The sequence below is a fragment of the Mus caroli genome, chromosome 9 (assembly GCF_900094665.2).
Source record: "Mus caroli chromosome 9, CAROLI_EIJ_v1.1, whole genome shotgun sequence".
NCBI lineage: Eukaryota > Metazoa > Chordata > Mammalia > Rodentia > Muridae > Mus > Mus caroli.
The window spans coordinates 96,068,811-96,087,967 of NC_034578.1; positions in this window are offsets into that span (position 1 = coordinate 96,068,811).

The window sequence follows — 19,157 nt, forward strand, 5'->3', positions numbered from 1 at the left end:
TGTAGGCTAGGCACGCTGAGCGGTCTCACCCGCCCAGCAAGAGCCTTTACTAAAAACGAAATTTCACAAACAGGATACAAATGGTTCCCAGGGAAGATTTAGGAGTCTGACTACTATTTGGCCAAGCAAAGAATCTTTGTCAGTCCTGAACCCCAGATGACAAATACACGTGCAAGCTGATAACAGTTTGATCGGAGAGCCCTTGTCTCTGTGAAGGCCTTGGCTCTGTACACAGAGATGGTGGGCCAGTCCTCCCATGCAAGCCTACTTCTCCTGAAAAGTCCAAAGCTCAGTGCTGTAAGCACGGGCACCTCTGCTAGTGAAGCAGAAGCAAAGGTTGAGATAAAAGGATCGGGGACTGGGAGATGGGGGGTGGGAGGGGACTGTTCTTTGAGGCTTTCAGATCCCCAGGTGCCTTTCCCCAGTGCATGGAGCCAGTAATCCACCATCACCCCCATCCTACCCTTAGCAGCACACTGGCGGCTTCTCAGAATACAGAGATAAGATCTTTGGAGAAAAAAAAAAAAAAACCTGGATGTGTTTGCTAGGAGACAAAGAGAGGGAGAACGCAGACTGAAAACGGAACTATGACGAGGTTCCCACAGGCTCTTCTCAGCTCTCAGCATACTGGCAGCCAGACCTGAACTGTCTAAGAAACTAGAAGGTTCTCTGTGCATCCAGACAGCCCAAAATAAAGACCTTAAATTCTGACGTAGAGATTTACTGTGTGATTTCTTCTGCTAGGTACAGAGGAACCCACAGCGGACATGTCCCGGTGCATGCTGTCAGGATTTTCTATCAGCTCTGTAGCTCTCCCTGATCTTGGATATAAACACGGGCCAAAGATCACCGCTTTGCTTCTGAGGAAAGTTTTAGGAGATCTAATTCAACAGATGAAGCTGACTGTGAGGAAACAGGTTGTCCTGAGGAGAAAACAACTTCTTTAATCATAAACACTCCTTCAAGAGAAGGATTTTGTTCAGGAGAGGAGGAAAATGATATTTATAATTGAGTATTCGGAGAACAAAGAGACCCTTAACTGTTTGAAACATGTCTATGAAGCAAGCCCTTGGGAGGGGGAAACAGAAGGGTTAAAGGTTAATCTTTAAGCTCTTGGCAAGTTTGAGGCCAGACTGAGCTATAAGTGAGACTCTACCTTAAAAGATAAAAAAGAAGCCAGGGGTAGTGTAGTGGTGCACACCTTTAATCACAGCACTTGTGAGGCAAAGGCAGGAGGATCTCTGAGTTCTAGGCTAGCCTGGTTTATATAGTGAGTTCCAGGACAGCCAGAGCTACCTAGTAAGACCCTGTCTTGAAAATATATAGATATAATAATCAAAGTGTGACAGCAGTAGAAATTTTAAAATATCCTAGAAAGGTTAAGAATATCACATAATATGAAACACGGGGTCAAAAAAATTAGGATATAAGGCTAAAAACCCAAGAAAAGTAGATCTGTGCACTAAATCTGACACACAAATAAAATACAGAATGAAAAGCCCAGAGGAGAGAAAGAATCCTCAAGAAACATCCAAGAAGACATTGCAAAGTGTGAAGAGTGAAGGGTGCTGGGGTCCTCTAGCCCAGGCCCACATCATGGCGTATCTAGGGAAAGTTTTATGAGCTTCTAGAAAGAAAACAAACAAAATCAAGACATACATTTATTTGTTTACTCTTTCTCTCTCCCTTTCTCTCTCCCTTTCTCTCTCCCTTTCTCTCTCTCTCTCTCTCTCTCTCTCTCTCTCTCTCTCTCTCTCTCTNTGTTTACTCTTTCTCTCTCCCTTTCTCTCTCCCTTTCTCTCTCCCTTTCTCTCTCTCTCTCTCTCTCTCTCTCTCTCTCTCTCTCTCTCTCTCTCTCTGGAACTGTAAGCTCCCATGTGGGAGCTGGGAATTGAACCTGTCTCCTCTGGAAGAGCAACAAGTGCTCTTAAGCACTGACCCACCTTTCTAGCACCCCAAAACCGTTTTATTTTTTTTACTTTTTAGATAGGTTTGTATACATGTCGAGCTTATTCCCCACATATCGTCTTATCTCCTCTTCTTTTTCCTCCTCTCTTCTCATTTGCTCCCCTCTTTCCCCCTGAACAGTTTCACTTCATGTTTGTTTGTGTGGGGAGCAGAGGAAGCCATGAGTGCATGAATTCCTCATACATTCTGACATGGGCATGCTGTAGAGTATTGCGAGGCCTATCGGCCCAAGTGAAGTTGACAAAGCTGTTATCCATATGGTCCTAGCTCAAAAGAAACGGCCAAGTGTTTCTCAGTCGTCTAAGTGTTTGTAGACAACTGATCAGTGTGCTCGAAGACTAGCAGCTTGCTCCTCCTGGATATCTCCAGTGAAGACTGCTCAAATGCAACAAACTTCTCCAGAAATTAGTCAGGCCCTCCCTCTGTGCTCTACCTACAGGCCGAAGTTCCAGTTTGAGGTAGTTAGAGAAATCTCCATGATCACAGCTTCATTATTCAGATGTCTGTGTGTCTGTCCTTTCTTCATTCCATCACTGGCCCTAAGCCAGGGCTCGGGGACCCCAATGGGCTGTGGCATGTTTACATGCTTTTATAAAACCATATAATATCTAGAAACCACAAGGAAGGAAAGCATCCATGTGCTGTTTGGAGACTGGCTTTGATTGTCTCCAGTCACACCCATTTTCCCACGGAAGACATGACTTCTTTCTTTCTTTCTTTCTTCTTCTTTTTTTTCTTTTAAATTTTTTTCTTTTGTTCTTTTTTTTTTCTTGGATATTTTCTTTATTTACATTTCGAATGTTTTCCCCTTTCCAAGTCTCCCCTCCAGAATCCCCCTATCTCATCCCTCCTCCCCCTGCCTCTATGAGGGTGCTCTCCCACCCACTCACTCACCCCCACCTTCCTGACCTGGCATTCCCCTACACTGGGAGATCAAACACCGTCAGGCCCAAGGGCAGCTCCTTCCACTGATGTTCCACAAGGCCATCCTCTGCCACATATGCAGCAGGAGCCATGGGTCCCTACATGTGTACTCTTTGGTTAGTGGTCTAGTCCCCGAGAGCCCTGGGGCTCTGGCTGGATGACACTGTTGCTCCCTTCCCCTGCACCCCCCATGGGGCTGCAAACCCCCCTTAGCTCCTTCAGTCCCTTCTCCAACTCCTCCATTGGGGACCCCACACTCAGTACAATGGTTGAGTGTGAGCATCTACCTCTGTATTTGTCAGGCTCTGGCAGAGCCTCTCAGGAGACAGCCATATCAGGCTCCTGTCAGCAAGTACTTCCCAGCATCCACAATAGCAGATGGGTTTGGTAACTGTATATGCAATGGATCCCCAGGTGGGGCAGTCTCTGGATGGCTTTTCCTTCAGTCTCTGCTCCACATTTTGTCTCCGTATTTCCTCATGTGAATATTTTGTTCCCCCTTCTAGGAAGCACTGAAGCATCCACACTTTGGTCCTTCTTCTTGAGCTTCATATGGCCTGTGAATTGTATCTTGGGTAGTCTGAACTTTGGGGCTAATATCCACTTATCAGTGAGTGCATACCATGTGTGTTCTTTTGTGACTGACTGGGTTACCTCACTCAGGATGATATTTTCAAGTTCTATCCATTTGCCTGCGAATTTCATGAAGTCATTGTTTTAATAGCTGAGAAGTACTCAATTGTGTAAATGTACCACATTTTCTGTATCCATTCCTCTGTTGAGGGACATCTGGGTTCTTTCCAGCTTCTGGATATTATAAATAAGACTGCTATGAGCATAGTGGAGCATGTGTCCTTACTGCACCTTGGAGCATCTTCTGGGCATATGCCCAGGAGTGGTAGAGCTGACTCTGCAGGCAGTACTATGTCCAATTTTCTGAGGAACCACCAGACTGATTTCCAGAGTGGTTGTACCAGCTTGCAATCCCACCAACAATGGAGGAATGTTCCTCTTTCTTCATATCCTTGCCAGCATCTGCTGTCACCTGGGTTTTTGATCTTAGCCATTCTGACTGGTGTGAGGTGGAATCTCAGGGTTGTTTTGACTTATATTTCCCTGATGACTAAGGATGTTGAACATTTCTTTAGGTACTTCTCAGCCATTCAAGATTCCTCAGTTGAGAATCTCTATTTAACTCTTACCCATTTTTTTTTTTCAAGACAGGGTTTCTCTGTGTAGCCCTGGCTGTCCTGGAACTCACTTTGTAGACCAGGCTGGCCTGGAACTCAGAAATCCGCCTGCCTCTGCCTCCTAAGTGCTGGGATTAAAGGCGTGCACCACCACAGCCCAGCTATTCCTCATTTTTTAATAGGGTTATTTGTTTCTCTGGAGTCTAAATTCTTGAGTTCTTTGTATTTATTGGATATTAGCCCTCTATTGGATGTAGGATTGGTAAAGATCTTTTCAGCAAAAATGCTGGGTCCTGTTTACTTATCCACTCTGTTAATCTATGTCTTTTTACTGGGGAATTGAGTCTATTGATGTTAAGAGATATTAAGGAATAGTGAATGTTGCTGCCTGTTATTTTTTTTATGTTATTTTTATGTTTCTGTGACTATCCTCTTTTTGGTTTGTTGAAAAAAGATTACTTTCTTGCTTTTTCTAGGGTGTAGTTTCCTTCCTTGTGTTGGCATTTCCCATTTATTTTCCTTTGTAGGGCTGGATTTGTGGAAAGATATTGTGTAAATTTTGGCATGGAATATTTTGGTTTCTCCACGTATGATAATTGAGAGTTTGGCTGGGTATAGTAGCCTGGGCTGGCATTTGTGTTCTCTCAGGGTCTGTATGACATCTGCCCAGGATCCTCTAGCTTTCACAGTCTCTGGTGAGAAGTCTGATGTAATTCTGATAGGTCTGCCTTTATATGTTACTTAACCTTTTTCCCTTACTGCTTTTTATATTCTTTCTTCGTTTTGTGCACTTGGTGTTCTGACTATTATGTGATGGGAGGGATTTCTTGTCTGGTCCAGTCTAATTGGAGTTCAGTAAGCTTCTTGTATGTTTATGGGCATCTCTTTCTTTAGGTTAGGGGAGTTTTCTTCTATAATTTTGTTGAAGATATTTACTGGCCCTTTAAATTAGGAGTCTTCGCTCTCTTCTATACCTGTTATCCTTAGGTTTGGTCTTCTCATTGTGTCCTGGGTTTCCTGGATGTTTTGGATTAGGAGCTTTTTGTATATTGCATTTTCTTTGACTGTTGTGACAATGTTTTTTCTATTTTATCTTCTGCACCTGCGATTCTGTCTTCTATCTCTTGTATTCTATTGATGATGCTTGCATCTATGACTCCTGATCTCTTTCCTAGGTTTTCTATCTCCAGGATTGTCTCCCTTTGTGATTTCTTTATTGTTTCCATTTCCATTTTTAGATCCTGGATGGTTTTGTTCAATTATTTCACCGGTTTGGTTGTTTATTCCTGTAATTCTTTACTGGACTTTTGTGTTTCCTCTTAAGGGCTTCTACCTGTTTACCTGTGTTCTTCTGTATTTCTTTAAGGAAGTTATTTATGTCTTTCTAACAGTCCTCTATCATCATCATGAGATGTGATTTTGGATCAGAGTCTTGCTTTTCTGATGTGTTGGGATATCCAGGGCTCGCTGTGGTGGGAGAACTGGGTTCTGATGATGCGAAGTAGCCTTGGTTTCTGTTGCTTATGTTCTTGCCCTTGCCTCTCACCATCTGGTTATCTCTGNNGTTAGCTGNTCTTGCTGTCTCTGACTGTGACTTGTCCCTCCTGCAAGCCTGTGCGTCAGCACTCCTGAGAGACCAGCTCTCTCCTGGTGGTATTTGGATATGGAGCACTGTGGCAAAGGATCAGCTTCTGGTGCAGATGGAAACCAGAAATGACTTCACTTTTTTATCACCAAAGATAAATAAATAAACAGCGATTAATTAAATAAAATAAAGATTCCATTCTCTCCACACACACCACTTTCTTCATCCCTTCCTCAGCTGTTGAACACTAAGGTTGACCTCATAGCTTAGCTTCTGTGAATAGTGTGCTACAGTGACATTGGTGTGCATGTATCTCTGTGATATGCTAATGTGGAGCCCTTCAGGTAAACATCCAGAAGTGAAAGATAGTCAGGTCATATGGTAAAACTATTTTTCAGTTCTTTGGAAAAGCTCCATACTGGCTAGCATACCGGCAGGACTCGCTCACGCCCACCAGGGTATATGAAGCTTCTCCTTTGCCCATAGTTTGGTTGGCATTTGCAGATCTTTGTTTTCTTTTGATATTCTGACTGCCAGGACATGGGATCCAGTGGAGGTTTTGTTTGCATTATTTTGATGGCCAGTGCAGGTAACCATTTTTCATATGTTCATTGGACATGGACGACAAGCCTTTGAAAACACAATAAGTCACAGGAAAGGAATTTAGCAGTGGAATTTCTCAGGGCTGCTCCTCAAACCCTGTGTGTCTTCAGAGCTTCTTTTCTCAATGTTTTATTCTTTTTCATTTTTTAAGATTTATTTTATTGTATATGGGACAGGGGCTACCTGTATACCACTGGGTGGCTTGGAATTTGCTGTGTAGATCAGGCTGGCTTTGGACTCTCAGAGGTACACCACCTCCTGCCTCTTGAGTGATGGAATTAAAGTCATCTGCCACCATGCCCAGTTCTAATTTATTATGTACTTATTTGTGTGTGTATGTGTGTGTGAGCGTGCATGCGCATGCACATAAGGGTACACATGCCCTTGGAAGTCAGAAGAAAGAGGGCATCAGCTGGGGCTACAGGTGACTGTGAACTGTTTGTTGTGAACTCAGGTCTTTTGAAAGAGCACTAAGTATTCAGCTGGTTCCTGTTAGTGTTCTATTCTTAAGTGTGAGTCAAAAAAACATGTTGCAAATGATGACTGTAAAAGAGTGACCACAATCTAAGAATATAGACCTCTCCCTTCCTCATAACTTTCCTGGTCCTCCTTACTTTTCCTTAGACCCACTCTACCATGCACATCTCCCTATCCTCCATGCACAGCACACCTACTTGGTTTGAGGACATGCCTGCCTGCATCATGTAGCTTTTCTTGAGAGCAAATCTTATTCATTAAGGCTCCCCAGAAGGTAGGGAAAGATCCCAAGGGCTCAGGCCATGCCTGTACAGAGCTGCACTTCTTTTTGGACAAAGAGTCAGGCTAGGTTTAGTGGCAGATTCTAAATTGGTGTGAGACTTCCCCTTTCCTCGAAGCATAATGTCCCATTGATTGCAAACTGAGTCGTATATTGAGCCTGCGCTGTACACTGTCAGCAGGAAGTGTAATTCCTGAACGACTCCCAGCAGACATTTATAGATTTTTCAGTCTGTTGAGTTATATAAGACAACCAAAGTCTTTTTTTTTTCTGAACATTTTTAAATAAATCTTGATCTCAACCACTAAGTCATTGAACATAATTATATACAACAAACTGAGATTAATCTACATAAAAACAAAGATTGAAGTAATGGGGATTTAAAAAAAATCCAAATCAATCTATAGGGAAACAAGAGCAGAGAACGTTCCACATTGACTTGCCAAGAGGTAGAAGAGTGGGCAGAAGAAATGGTTCAGTAGTTAGGATAGCTACTTGATCCCTTTATTTTGGGCTGTAGTGCAGCAGCGTCTCCTAACATAAGCACTTGTTAGAGGAAAGCTCTATGTCATGATTGACAGGCTCAAAGGAAGAAAAGGAGGGTCCAGGTTCAATCTACTTTTTTTTTTTTTTTTTTTTTGGTTTTTCGAGACAGGGTTTCTCTGTATAGCCCTGGCTGTCCTGGAACTCACTTTGTAGACTAGGCTGGCCTCGAACTCAGAAATCCGCCTGCCTCTGCCTCCCGAGTGCTGGGATTAAAGGCGTGCGCCACCACGCCCAGCTTTCAATCTACTTTTTAAGGACATGCTCCCAGTGATCTACTCCCTCTAGCTAGATCCCATTTCTTAAAAAAATTACCACTTCCTCCCCATTGTATCATCAGCTAAAGAGCAAGTCAGCAACATACAAGCTTTTGTAGAACATTTAAGATTTAAACATGCACTTCTTCACTTTGGTCAACCTGATTGGATTAAGGCACTCTCTCTGTAAAGACATTTCCAGAAAGGATTAATTAAAGGAGTTGAAGGCAGAAGACTTACCCTTAATATGACCAGCATGGGCTGATATTCTGGACTAAATAATAATAATAATAATAATAATGATAATATAAAAGAAACCAGGTATGATGGGTTTCTTACACTGTAATTCCAGTACACAAGACGCTAAAGGCAGAAAGATTGTCACAAGTCTGAGGCCAGCATATACTAGTGAGTTCTAGACCATGCTAAGCTGTAGAGTGAGATCTTCTCTCAAAATAAGTAAATATAAAAGGGAAGAAGAAAGCCAGCTGAACACAGACCTTCTCCCCTTTCTGATTCCTGTTTTGGTGAGAGGTGAGCAGGCAGCTGTTTCACATTCCCTTCATCATGGAGCCTCCTGCCACCATGACTGACTGCATCCTCAAACCATGGGCCAAATAATCTCTTCCTCCCTAAATTGCTTCTAAGGTGGTCACAGCAACTGCACTAGATGGTTTTCTGTGTTAACTTAACACAAGCTAGAGTCATCAGAGAGGAAGGAGCCTCCATTGAGGAAATGCCTCCATGAGATCCAGCTGTAAGGCATTTTCTCAATTGATGATCAAAATGCGGGTGGGAGCAGGGGTGGGGGAGCAGCCTACTGTAGGTAGTACCATCCCTGGACTCAAGGTCCTTGGTTCTACAAGAAAGCAAGCTGAGCAAGCCATGAAAGCAAGCCAGTAAGCAGCACCTCTCCATGGCATCTGTATCAGCTCCTGTTTTCATGTGTCTACCCTGCTCGATTGTCCTGACTTCCTTTGGTGATGAGGAACAATATGGAAGTGTAAGCCAATTAAACTCTTTCCTCCCTAACTTGCATTTTGATCATGGTGTTTCATTGCAACAATAGAAATCCTATCTAAGACAGTAACAACAACAACAACAACAATAACACACACACACTCAAACCACACAGACAACAATACAACTAATTTGTAAATGTATAAGCCAGATTCTTTCCTGGATTCTAGGAAAATTGCTTGCTATGTAATCATTCCCGTTTGTCCTGTAATCCCTTTCAATTAATCAAGTAAAAATTGAACCTGCCACTTTGTCCACAAATTAATTTCTTGTGTGTACTCCTGTGAGTGACTGAATGGTCTTTCATTATCTAGTGTCCCATCTCAGACAAGCGGCTCTCATCCCAATTCAGGCTTCTCTTATCACCTTCATCCCCTCTGTCTTTAAGCTGAATATCTCCTTTCTCTAACAGCCCCCAAACCCGATTCCTTCCATGTCTGTTAATCCTGGCTAAATTCAGTCCACATCACCATCACCTCTGGTACACACTGTCAAGGTCTCCTAAGTGCTCTCAAAATGGTTCAGTCTCTCAATTCATTCTTTATGCCCTTCCCAGCCTTGAGCAGGTTGTTTTGTTTTGTTTTTCAGCCTCGAGCAGGCTCTACAGACCTTGAGTGCTTGTCACAATGGTGGACCTAGGTGGAGTCACTCTCCTTGGTTGCATGTGCAAGTTCCCATAGGAATTTAGAAGAATAGACTGCCCCCTGACCTTGCTTTGCAACATAATCCAGCTGAAACAAAGGGTTTGCCCTATATAAATGCCGTGCTGAATATTAAACTCGAAGCCTTGATCAGAACTTTGTCTTGGCTTCATTCTTCTCTCACCCCTGTCTGTCTCTTTCCTCTCCAGCCCCCTTTCAGGTAGACCCAGTTTGTCCATGGCTGCTGGATGGCTACCATTCTCTATGCTCTTGACAACGCTTCTGCTGCTTAAAACCTTGTTAAGACTTATAATGGGTTGCACAGTCAGGAAAGGGGGGAAGTGTGTTAAGCATATTATTTAAAGAATATCAAATTTATGGGCACTTTCTCATATCTTTTCTGTAGGTTCAAAATTTGTAAGCATCTGCTCTCCAGCCAGCCATCGTCCACTGCCAAAGGTAATGACCCGGTCCGTGGAGCTCTCTCTTTTCCTGAGGGCAGCTCTCGTGACTCAAAAGTAGAGACTGGGAAATACTCCAGGAATTTTTCATCTCATAATTACAGCTACCACAGGAGAGTCTGACATTATCACAGATCATCAGGGTCATGGTAAAGACAGCGATATCAAGGTTTTTAAGGAACTGACCCCACACAAGCATTTTGAAGTTAAGGAAGAGGGGTGATAGAAGAAAGGATTAACTTTTCTTATAAGTTCTTTGCTTTAAAAGGTTCATTCTGTAGCTGGGCTAGACATTTTCTCCTGAATATAGCAGTAAGTCTGACGCAGTCTCCAATCTGACGTACCTATAGCCCCAGGGGCACAGGGGGGTGTTTCCAAAGCGATGGAGAACTAGGTGGTTCCGCAACAGTCTCCAGATGCTTAACTTGCTTGCTTGCTTTGAAAACGACTTTGTTTGTTTTGTATGTATGAGTGCTTGCCTGTGTGTAGGTATGTCCACCACATGCATGCCTTGTGTCTATGGAGGCCAGAAGAAGATGTCAGATCCCTTGAAACTGAAGATACAGACTGTTGTGAGCCGCCATGTGGATCCCGGACTCTGAATCTGGGCCCTCTGCAAGAGCCATGAGTATTCTTAACCACGGAGCCATCTCTCTAGCCCTTAAAGCGTTTCTCTCTCTCTCTCTCCCTCTTCCTCTCCCTCTCCCCCCCCCCTCTCTTCCAAGCTCTGCTTCCTTTACAATTCTTTTTTAAATGATTGATATGGATTTGCCATTCCGGTGGTGGCCCATTTTCTATCCTACCATTTCCCTTCCTCTCCTTACAGTAGGCAACAGCACACTTCACTGATCCAGACTCAGTCTCTGCACCAAAACAGTGTTCCCCCTGTGTGTGCATGTATGTGTATGTGTGTACCTGTGTGTGCAGATGTGTGAGTGTGTGTGTGTGTGTGTGCATTTCTGTATTACATGTGTATTTGTGCATCTCTGTGTGTGCTTTACTGAAGGTTATATTTTCATGTTTGTGTAGAACAAGCCATAAGATAGCAATGCATTTTGAAAACCATATTTTTTTGCAGTTCAACTTGAACAAAGTTGAAAGCCAGATATAAGCCTGGGATTCCAATACTGCCCGGGAAAGGTAGATTACTGGAGTTTATTGGTCAGCTGCTCTGGCCTAACTGATATTCTGTAGTGAAAGGCCCTGTGTCAAAAAGGAAGGTGGAGAGTGATTGAGGAAGACACCTAGTGTTGACCTCAGGCCTCCACTAGCAGGTGCACTCATGTGTACACATGTACATACACATGTACTAACAGATACATATAGCACACACACACACACACACACACAGAAGAATGTTCCAGTGTTCTTTCCTCACAAGCTCCTGTGTTTGAATGCTTTATTTTTAGTTGGTGGTGGGATGGGGGTGGAATTATGGAACCTTTGTGAAGTGTGGCCTTAGCTGGCAGAAGAGTTGCTGAGAGGCAAGGGATTAAAGGTTATATTTCTTCTACTTCTCTCCCAAGCTTCCTGTTACCTGGTCCAGGTGTTCTGTACAGAGCTCTGCCAGACTTTCTCTCCACCAACTACTGAGTTATTCCTACAGCCATGCTCTTCCTGCTGCAGTGGATGGTAGCCCCCCAAACTGTGAGCCAAAATAAATCCTTTGTTCCCTAAAATGCCCTGTCAAGTAGTCTGTCACAGTGACACTTGAATGACACTAGTTCATAGCAAAGTGTCTTTTAGTCTTCTATTCCTGTCATCTAACTCATACAGAGTTCCACGACTTCCATCTGTACAAGCAGACACACACAGTTATGAGTGAAGGCAAGTGCTGTCTCATTCGAGAAGTAAACGTTTTCCCCAGGGTCTTCTATCTTATCAATACACTTCTTTTTAGTTATTGTGGTGGTTTGAATAGAATGGCCCCCATAGACTCATGTGTTTAAATACTTGGTCCATAGAAAGTGGTGCTATTAGGAGCTGTGGTCTTGTTAGGGGAAGTGTGCCACTGTGGGGGTGGGCTTTGAGGACTCATATATGCTCAAGCTATGCCCAATGTGATATAGTCTCTCCTTGGTGCCTATGGGTCAAAAGATGTAGAAATCTCAGTTCTTTCTCCAGAACCATGCCTGCCTGCATGCTGCTGTGCTTTTGGCCATGACAACAATGGACGACACCTCTGAAGCTGTAAGCCAGCACCAATTAAATGTTTTCCTTTTTTAAGAGTTGTTGTGGTCATGGTGTCTCTCCACAGCACTAGATCCCCAAGACAGTAACTTTTAAAAAATACAATTATTGTATATTATTTTATATGCATTGGTGTTTTGCCTGCATGCATGTCTGTGTGAGGGTGTTGGATCCCCTGGAAACTGGAGTTACAGACGGTTGTAATCTGCCATGTGGTTGAACCTGGGTCCTTTGTAAAAGTAGCCAGTGCTCTTAACTGGTGAGCCATTGCTCCAGCCCCTATTTTCAGCAATTTTTAATTGTTAAGTTATTTATGTTGTTCTGATTAAGATATGTTCACATATCTTAAATGTTATAATGACACTACCCAGAAGAAATTTTTAATTAAGACAGTCATAGCAAATGTTTTAATATTCCATTTTAAGTTTATATATACATGTTTTGTCACAAAGAGATCTGATAGTGTGAACAGTGAGCTCAGAAAAGAGTTCTGTGGAGAAATTAGAATGAAAATAGAAGTTCAAGAAGAAAAAAAGATGGGCTGCGTTAGATATGTAGCCCAGTTGGTTCAGAGCGAGCCTAGCATTCAGCAAGTGCTGGGTCCTGTTCCCAACCCTGCATACCTCATATTTGGTGCTATAATCCTAGTACGAAGGAGGTGGAGACAGGAGGATAAGAAATCCAAGGTCATCTCTGGCTACATAGAAAGTTCTAGGCTAACATGGGTTATATGAAGCTCTGTTTTCAACAAACAAACAAAAGAAAAAACAAACCAGGCCAGTAAAACAGCTCAACCAAGGATACTCATTGATAAACTTGACCAACTGAACTCCATCCTTGAACACACCTAAGAAAGAGAATGGACCCTGAGAGTTGTCCTCTAATCTCCACGGGCAGGCCATGGCATGTGTCCATGAGCGTGTATGCGCATGAGCGCGCGCGCACACACACACACACACACACACACACACACACACACAAATAAGTGTTGAAAGAGAACTGTTTCAAGGCAACAGAAAAAGACTGACCACTAAGCCTGGCTTGAGCTTCTGAGACCTCAGTGACACACCCTCTCCAGCAAAGCCACGCCCACTCCAACAAGGCCACACCTCCCTTATGGACCCATGGGGGCCAGTTTATTCAAACCACCATAGGGACACTAACATACTTGGTTACTTTTGTTTGTTTGTTTTTGTGATGCTAGGAATTAAAACGGAGGCCTTCTATATGTTGTTAGACAAAAGCTTTCCCACTGAGCTCGAGTCCCAGCTTCAGCGTGAGTTTTTTAGGAATGGAGTGACTGGAGAGGATGCTGAATTACCTTGGTGTTTAGACTCTCCTGAGTTCATATTGAAAAGTAACATGATGGGTTTGTTTTGTTTTTTAAATGTCACTATTTATAATACATAAGGAATAATGTCCTTTAGAATGATTAAACTTAGGATAACGTTTTTAAATGCCAAGTTAAAAAACTTGAAAGGGAACACACCTTTCAAATTATTCTTAAGGGATATCCAAGTAGCACTGTTTGAGCAATACTGGGTTTAGATTCTGGAAGCTTCTGACCGCAGTGGCCCACGCCTGTAATCCCAGCGCTTGGGAGGCAGAGGCAGGCGGATTTCTGAGTTCGAGACCAGCCTGGTCTACAGAGTGAGTTCCAGGACATCCAGGGCTATACAGAGAAACCCTGTCTCGAAAAACAAAAGAAAGAAGGAAAAAAAAAAAAAAAAAAAAAGAGTTTGAGGCCAATCTGAGGGATTTAGTGAGAGCTTGTCTCAAAGAAATATTGAAACAAAACCTGAATTCATTTTCTTTTTTTTCTTTTAGTTTTAAATTAACCAAGTTTCCCAAAGTTACATTCACCGAAACGTTTCTGCTTTTGATACCTGTTCTTTAGCTACCACAGGTTAAAATTTAATTAATTTTGTTATTGTTGTTTGCTCTTTTGAGACAGAGTATCATATAGCCCAGGCTTTCCTGAAACTTACTAGACAGTGAAGGATGCCATTACATTACATTATGTTATGTTATGGTACTGTCCCCTGTCCTCCGAGTGTGTGTGTGTGCACGCGCGCGCGTGTGTGTGTGTGTGTGTGTGTGGGGGGGGGGGTGCTGATAGGTGCCTCCACACCCAGGTTACATAGTGCTTGGAGCCTGAACTTGGGGTTCCTCAGATACTAAGAAACATCTCCAGCCGTAGAAAATAAAGTTCGTAACACTGAGCCAGGCTCAGAAGTCTGCATCTTGCTAGCCCCTCCTTCCCCCCTCACTTCCGGTTCTAACTCCTTCCTCAACTCCAAGCCAAAGCGGCGCTGGAGCAGCTCATCGAAACCACCCACGAAACCACCACAAAACCACCCACGGTAGTGTCTCTCTGGGCCTTTGATGATCTTTTACCTCCAGGTGCCCTCTGTCCCCCTTCTCCAGCCACCAGGGAATTTCTGGAGTAATTGTCACTCATACCTGCCTACAGTTAGGACAGCCAATCATCCCAGTTTCTCTAGGAATGAGGAATTTCCTTGTGGGTGGTTACCTACGGTGTCCTCGGACTGGGAGACACCTCTGTGACTAGTGAAGCCATCTTCCGAGTACGCTTGGGAGGACATAAAGACCACTGGATCGTGAGAGCTGTGACTCCCGCAGGCTTGCCTTGGAGGGTACGTCTTGCTGTCCCCGCTCTGCTTCTCCACTGCTTCAAGGTGAGTAGTTTTGAGTTTCCTGCCCAGGATGTTCTGCCGTATCACAGGTCCATGGCAGTAGGGCTAGCTGACAATGGTCTGAAATCTCTGGAATGGTGACCAGAGTAAAACCTTTCCTGAGCTGAGTGAGAGACTCACGCCTATAATCCCAGCGCGTTCCGAGGCTGAGGCAGAAGGATCACAAGTTCAAAACCATCCTGGATCATAAAGCTCGACTTTTATCTCAAAAACAAAGACAAAACCTTTCTCTACCCCATCCCCCAAGACAGAGTTTCTCTGTGTAGCTCTGCCTCTCTTGGAGCTCGCTCTGTAGATCAGGCTGGCCTCCAACTCAGAGATCTGCCTGCCTCTGCATCCTGAGTGCTGGGATTAAAGACGTGTGCCACCACTACCACCCTGTGAGACCTTTTCTCTTTTACATTATCTTTCTCAGGACCCTGCCACTACGGCAGGCCTGCCTAGTCTAGTTGGTATGCTAAAGCCAGGATGCCCTTGGGTCTAAAGGGTGTTATATGTTCAAAGAACTCACAATTTGGCCTAAGGAAAATAGTCATAGCTGTAAAGGTTAACTTTCTTTTTCTCCTTACTGACAGACCTACAGAAAAGAAAACTGTCCTCTACAGTGTAGGAGCTCTGTTTTTTAGTTTTTGTTTTTATAATACAATCCAAATGCTGTAAACATCTGAGTTACAGTATTCCCAATTACCAGCTCACACTCCCAATAGCAGTTATTTTGTGATCTTGAAAGAAGCACTCTCCTAATTAATGGAGCTCATTATGCCTGCATATCCAATCTTGCCAGTGTGTGCCTCAGAGCGTCACTTCAAAATAATTTATCTGTGAAGGTTCAGGGCTGCTAGTCTCCTAAAAATAACTCTGAGAGAAGCATTATGAATGTCCTCCTGTAACTGTATGCACATGTGTTTGGGGAAATCGGGGGTGGAAAGATCCATTCTCCCCTCAAGGGAGTTTCTAGAAACTTCACAAGTCAGAATGTGGTCAGGGGCATAGAACCAGCCACCTTTACTTAACTGTGCCCCAATCATTTCTGTCTAATTCCATAAAGTACTTTAAAGGTTTGGGATATAACTCAGTGCTAAAGGGCCTCGCTTGTCCGTGGTTCCTGGGTGTAATCCTCAGAACTGTCAAAAACAATGAAAAAGTAAAAAATAAGTTGATGCTGTGTGGCAACTTGGTTGAGATCATTGAATCTGGGGGTTAAGGGGTTCAGAGAGCCTGGACTTTGTCTCTATAGCTAACTAGCTGTTGACTTTGGACAATTCACTGGTCTTTATACATATGTTGAGCTTGTCTGTAAAATAGGAATAACCGTAGAAGCTCCTTATGGGCTTGCCATGAAATCAGAAAAGAATTCTTATGCACAAAGGGCTTGGAAAGGAACTGGGTACAGAATAGGATTGGTATCAGGCAGGCATGTCTGTGTGAAATACCTGGAGCATTGATAGGACAGGCACAGAAGGAACAGCAAACCTCACTGTGTTCTCAGGCATTCTTTTGTTGCTGGAATATCCAACTTGCAGAGATTAACTGAATTCAACGGAGGTTCAACCAATTACCAAACCTTGAGGATAGGTTTCCTGACTCTACTCAGAGTCCTTGGTTTGGCTAAAAAAAAAAAAAAAAAAAAAGTCAGATTTGTTTTCCAATGATAAGAAGATCAGACAAATAATTAACAGGAGCACAAACAATTGCTCTGTATTAGCAAAGGTGACCTCACGGTTGCCATGGTGAGGGTTTCATTACGTCATCATTCAGCTTGCCCAAGAAGGAGCTATCATATGCAGAATGAATCAGAGCCCAGGTCAGCAGGCAGCCTTTCTCAGCAGGGCTCCCCTTGGTACATAAGGCTGCAAAACCAATTTTGGGTTACCATGGTAACCAAGGGAGCTTCTAGACAAAAAAAATTATTCATTCAGGATATCAAATGGCATATCCTAGGGGTTGAGGATAAAAGAGGAGAGGGACAGAAGTGTAGTGTATGTGGCTCCAAGTTCAAAAGATTCTCCATTGCTTGCTTTACTTTGTTTTTGTTTTTAATTTCTGAGATCACAGAGCCCAGGGGGGCCCTCAACTCACGGTATAGCTCAGGTTGCGTCCTTGAGCTCAAGATCTTCCTGTGTTGGCCTCTCCAGTTACTTTACGTTTTAGAACCTCCCAAGCCAGATGCCTTAGTGGATGAGCTCTTTGAACCCTATGGGTTCCTGTGGCCCAGATACCTATGAGAGTGAGTCCCAAGCCCTCGGGAGCCCTTGGCAAGCCTCTGCCTCAGTTCTGAATTATTTGGTTACAGAGAAAGATACAGAATTCTACACCAAGATACACACCCTCCCCCCATAAATTTGATTCACCAATTTCACATACTACATACAAATGACAGAAGCAAGTGAAACCAGAGTTGGTGGCCGCTAGGCTTACACGTGTTCCTTGGCCCTTCTCTCCACATGTCCCTGGCAACAAAGGCAGCCCAATGGAGAAGACTGTATTGGTAACAGCATTTTTTCAGCTTGACTGCTCTCAGGGACAAAACTACCTTTACTCCAACCAGCAGGAGCCTTGTGATTTGGGCTACACAGCGCCAACATAATGTTCTTGATTTGCAACTGGAGGGGTGGCTTGTTGAAAAAACAAGAAGAGGAAGTGTGTAACCTTCATGTGAACAAACATAAGCTATCCCAGCAGCCTTGCAGTTAATTTAGCTAATCTACACAGTATCTCTGTAGTTAGGCCACTAGTTAAATAACTCTCTAGTTATCTTACCAATGAAGAGACTAAGGTACAAAGTCATTTTTTTTAAAAGTCTACTCAAAAGCTCACACTCTGTAAGTGGCTGAGACTTTTACCTGATGGGTCCATATTTTTGATCCCTGCTGCTTTTCTGCCTTGCTGTATTTGGGCAAACACACATACAGAATCCAGAAAGGCTAGCAACGCTATATGCCATATCCTTAGAGAGTGGTGGTGGAGAAAAGGATGGGAAGATTTTTTTTTCTGCTTACTGTAAGTGCACAGCCATGTAAAGTCAGGGAGAGCCAAGGTTTCCTACTATGATGGCTGGCATTGTCAACCTGATCAAATCTACAATCATCTAGGAAATGAGCCTCTGCATATGCCTATGAGAAATTGTCTTGATTGGGAGGACCCATCATGAGGGACTTGGGCTTGTCAGTGGAGAATGCCTGCCTGGCAGCATACATACCTTGATAGAACTCTTCTGGCTAAGGACATAATGTTATCACCTGCCTCCAGCTCCTGATGCCTTGACTCCCCTGCCATGATGGACTGGAACCCGAAACAGTAAGCCAAAATAAACTCTTTCTTCCTTAATTTGCTCTTGTCAGAGTATGGTATCACAGGACTAGGAAAGGAATAGACTCTCAAGCCACCCTGTATGACCAGTCCTTCCTGGTGTGGCTATTTACAGCTCCCCTCCTACAACCCCTTCACCCATTTCCCCAAAGGTCATCAGGGACCATGAAAGAAACGTAGAGAGCCAAGGAACACATGCTCAAACAGAACAGAACAAAACAAAACCCCCCAAAACAGAATGGGATCTGGAGGAGGTGTTAGCTTATCTGCAGATCTATTGATCGGCTCCCTACCTCCAGGTGGAGTCGCATCTCTTTCTAGTGCTCAGTCTCTGGAGGACAGGTACCTAGTCATTCCACCTAGTACCTAGTCATTCCACCTCATCCGGTTCCCTTGCAGGTGGGCAAAGGAGATGCCACTGACCTGGTACCACTTCAATATTTTTTTTCCTTCTTTCTTTTTTTTTTTTTAAAGATTTATTTATTTTATGTATATGAGTAGACACTTTAGTTGTACAGATGGTTGTGAGCCTTCATGTGATTGTTGGGAATTGAACTTAGGACCTCTGCTTGCTCCGGCCAAAGATTTATTTATTAGTATAAGTTCACTGTAACTGTCTTCAAACGCACCAGAAGAGGGTATCAGATCTCATTATGGGTTGCTGGGATTCGAACTCAGTAACTTTGGAAGAGCAGTCGGTGCTCTTACCCACTGAACCATCTCACCAGCCCCTTTTTCCTTATTTCTTTTGTTTTTGTTTTGCTTGTTTGCTTATGAGACAGTCTCTCAAGAAGCCCAGGCTGGCCTTAAATTTGCTATATAGACAAGGCTAGTCCTGAACACAAAACCCTCTTGCCTCCAAACCCAAATGCAAAGACACCCATTACCATCATATCTGGTTCTTGGATATGGTCTGGAAGGATGAGTTTGCCGGAAGGGGGTGTGGGATGAATGAAAACGAGGATTTCATCTGAATAGAAATCACAAGAACC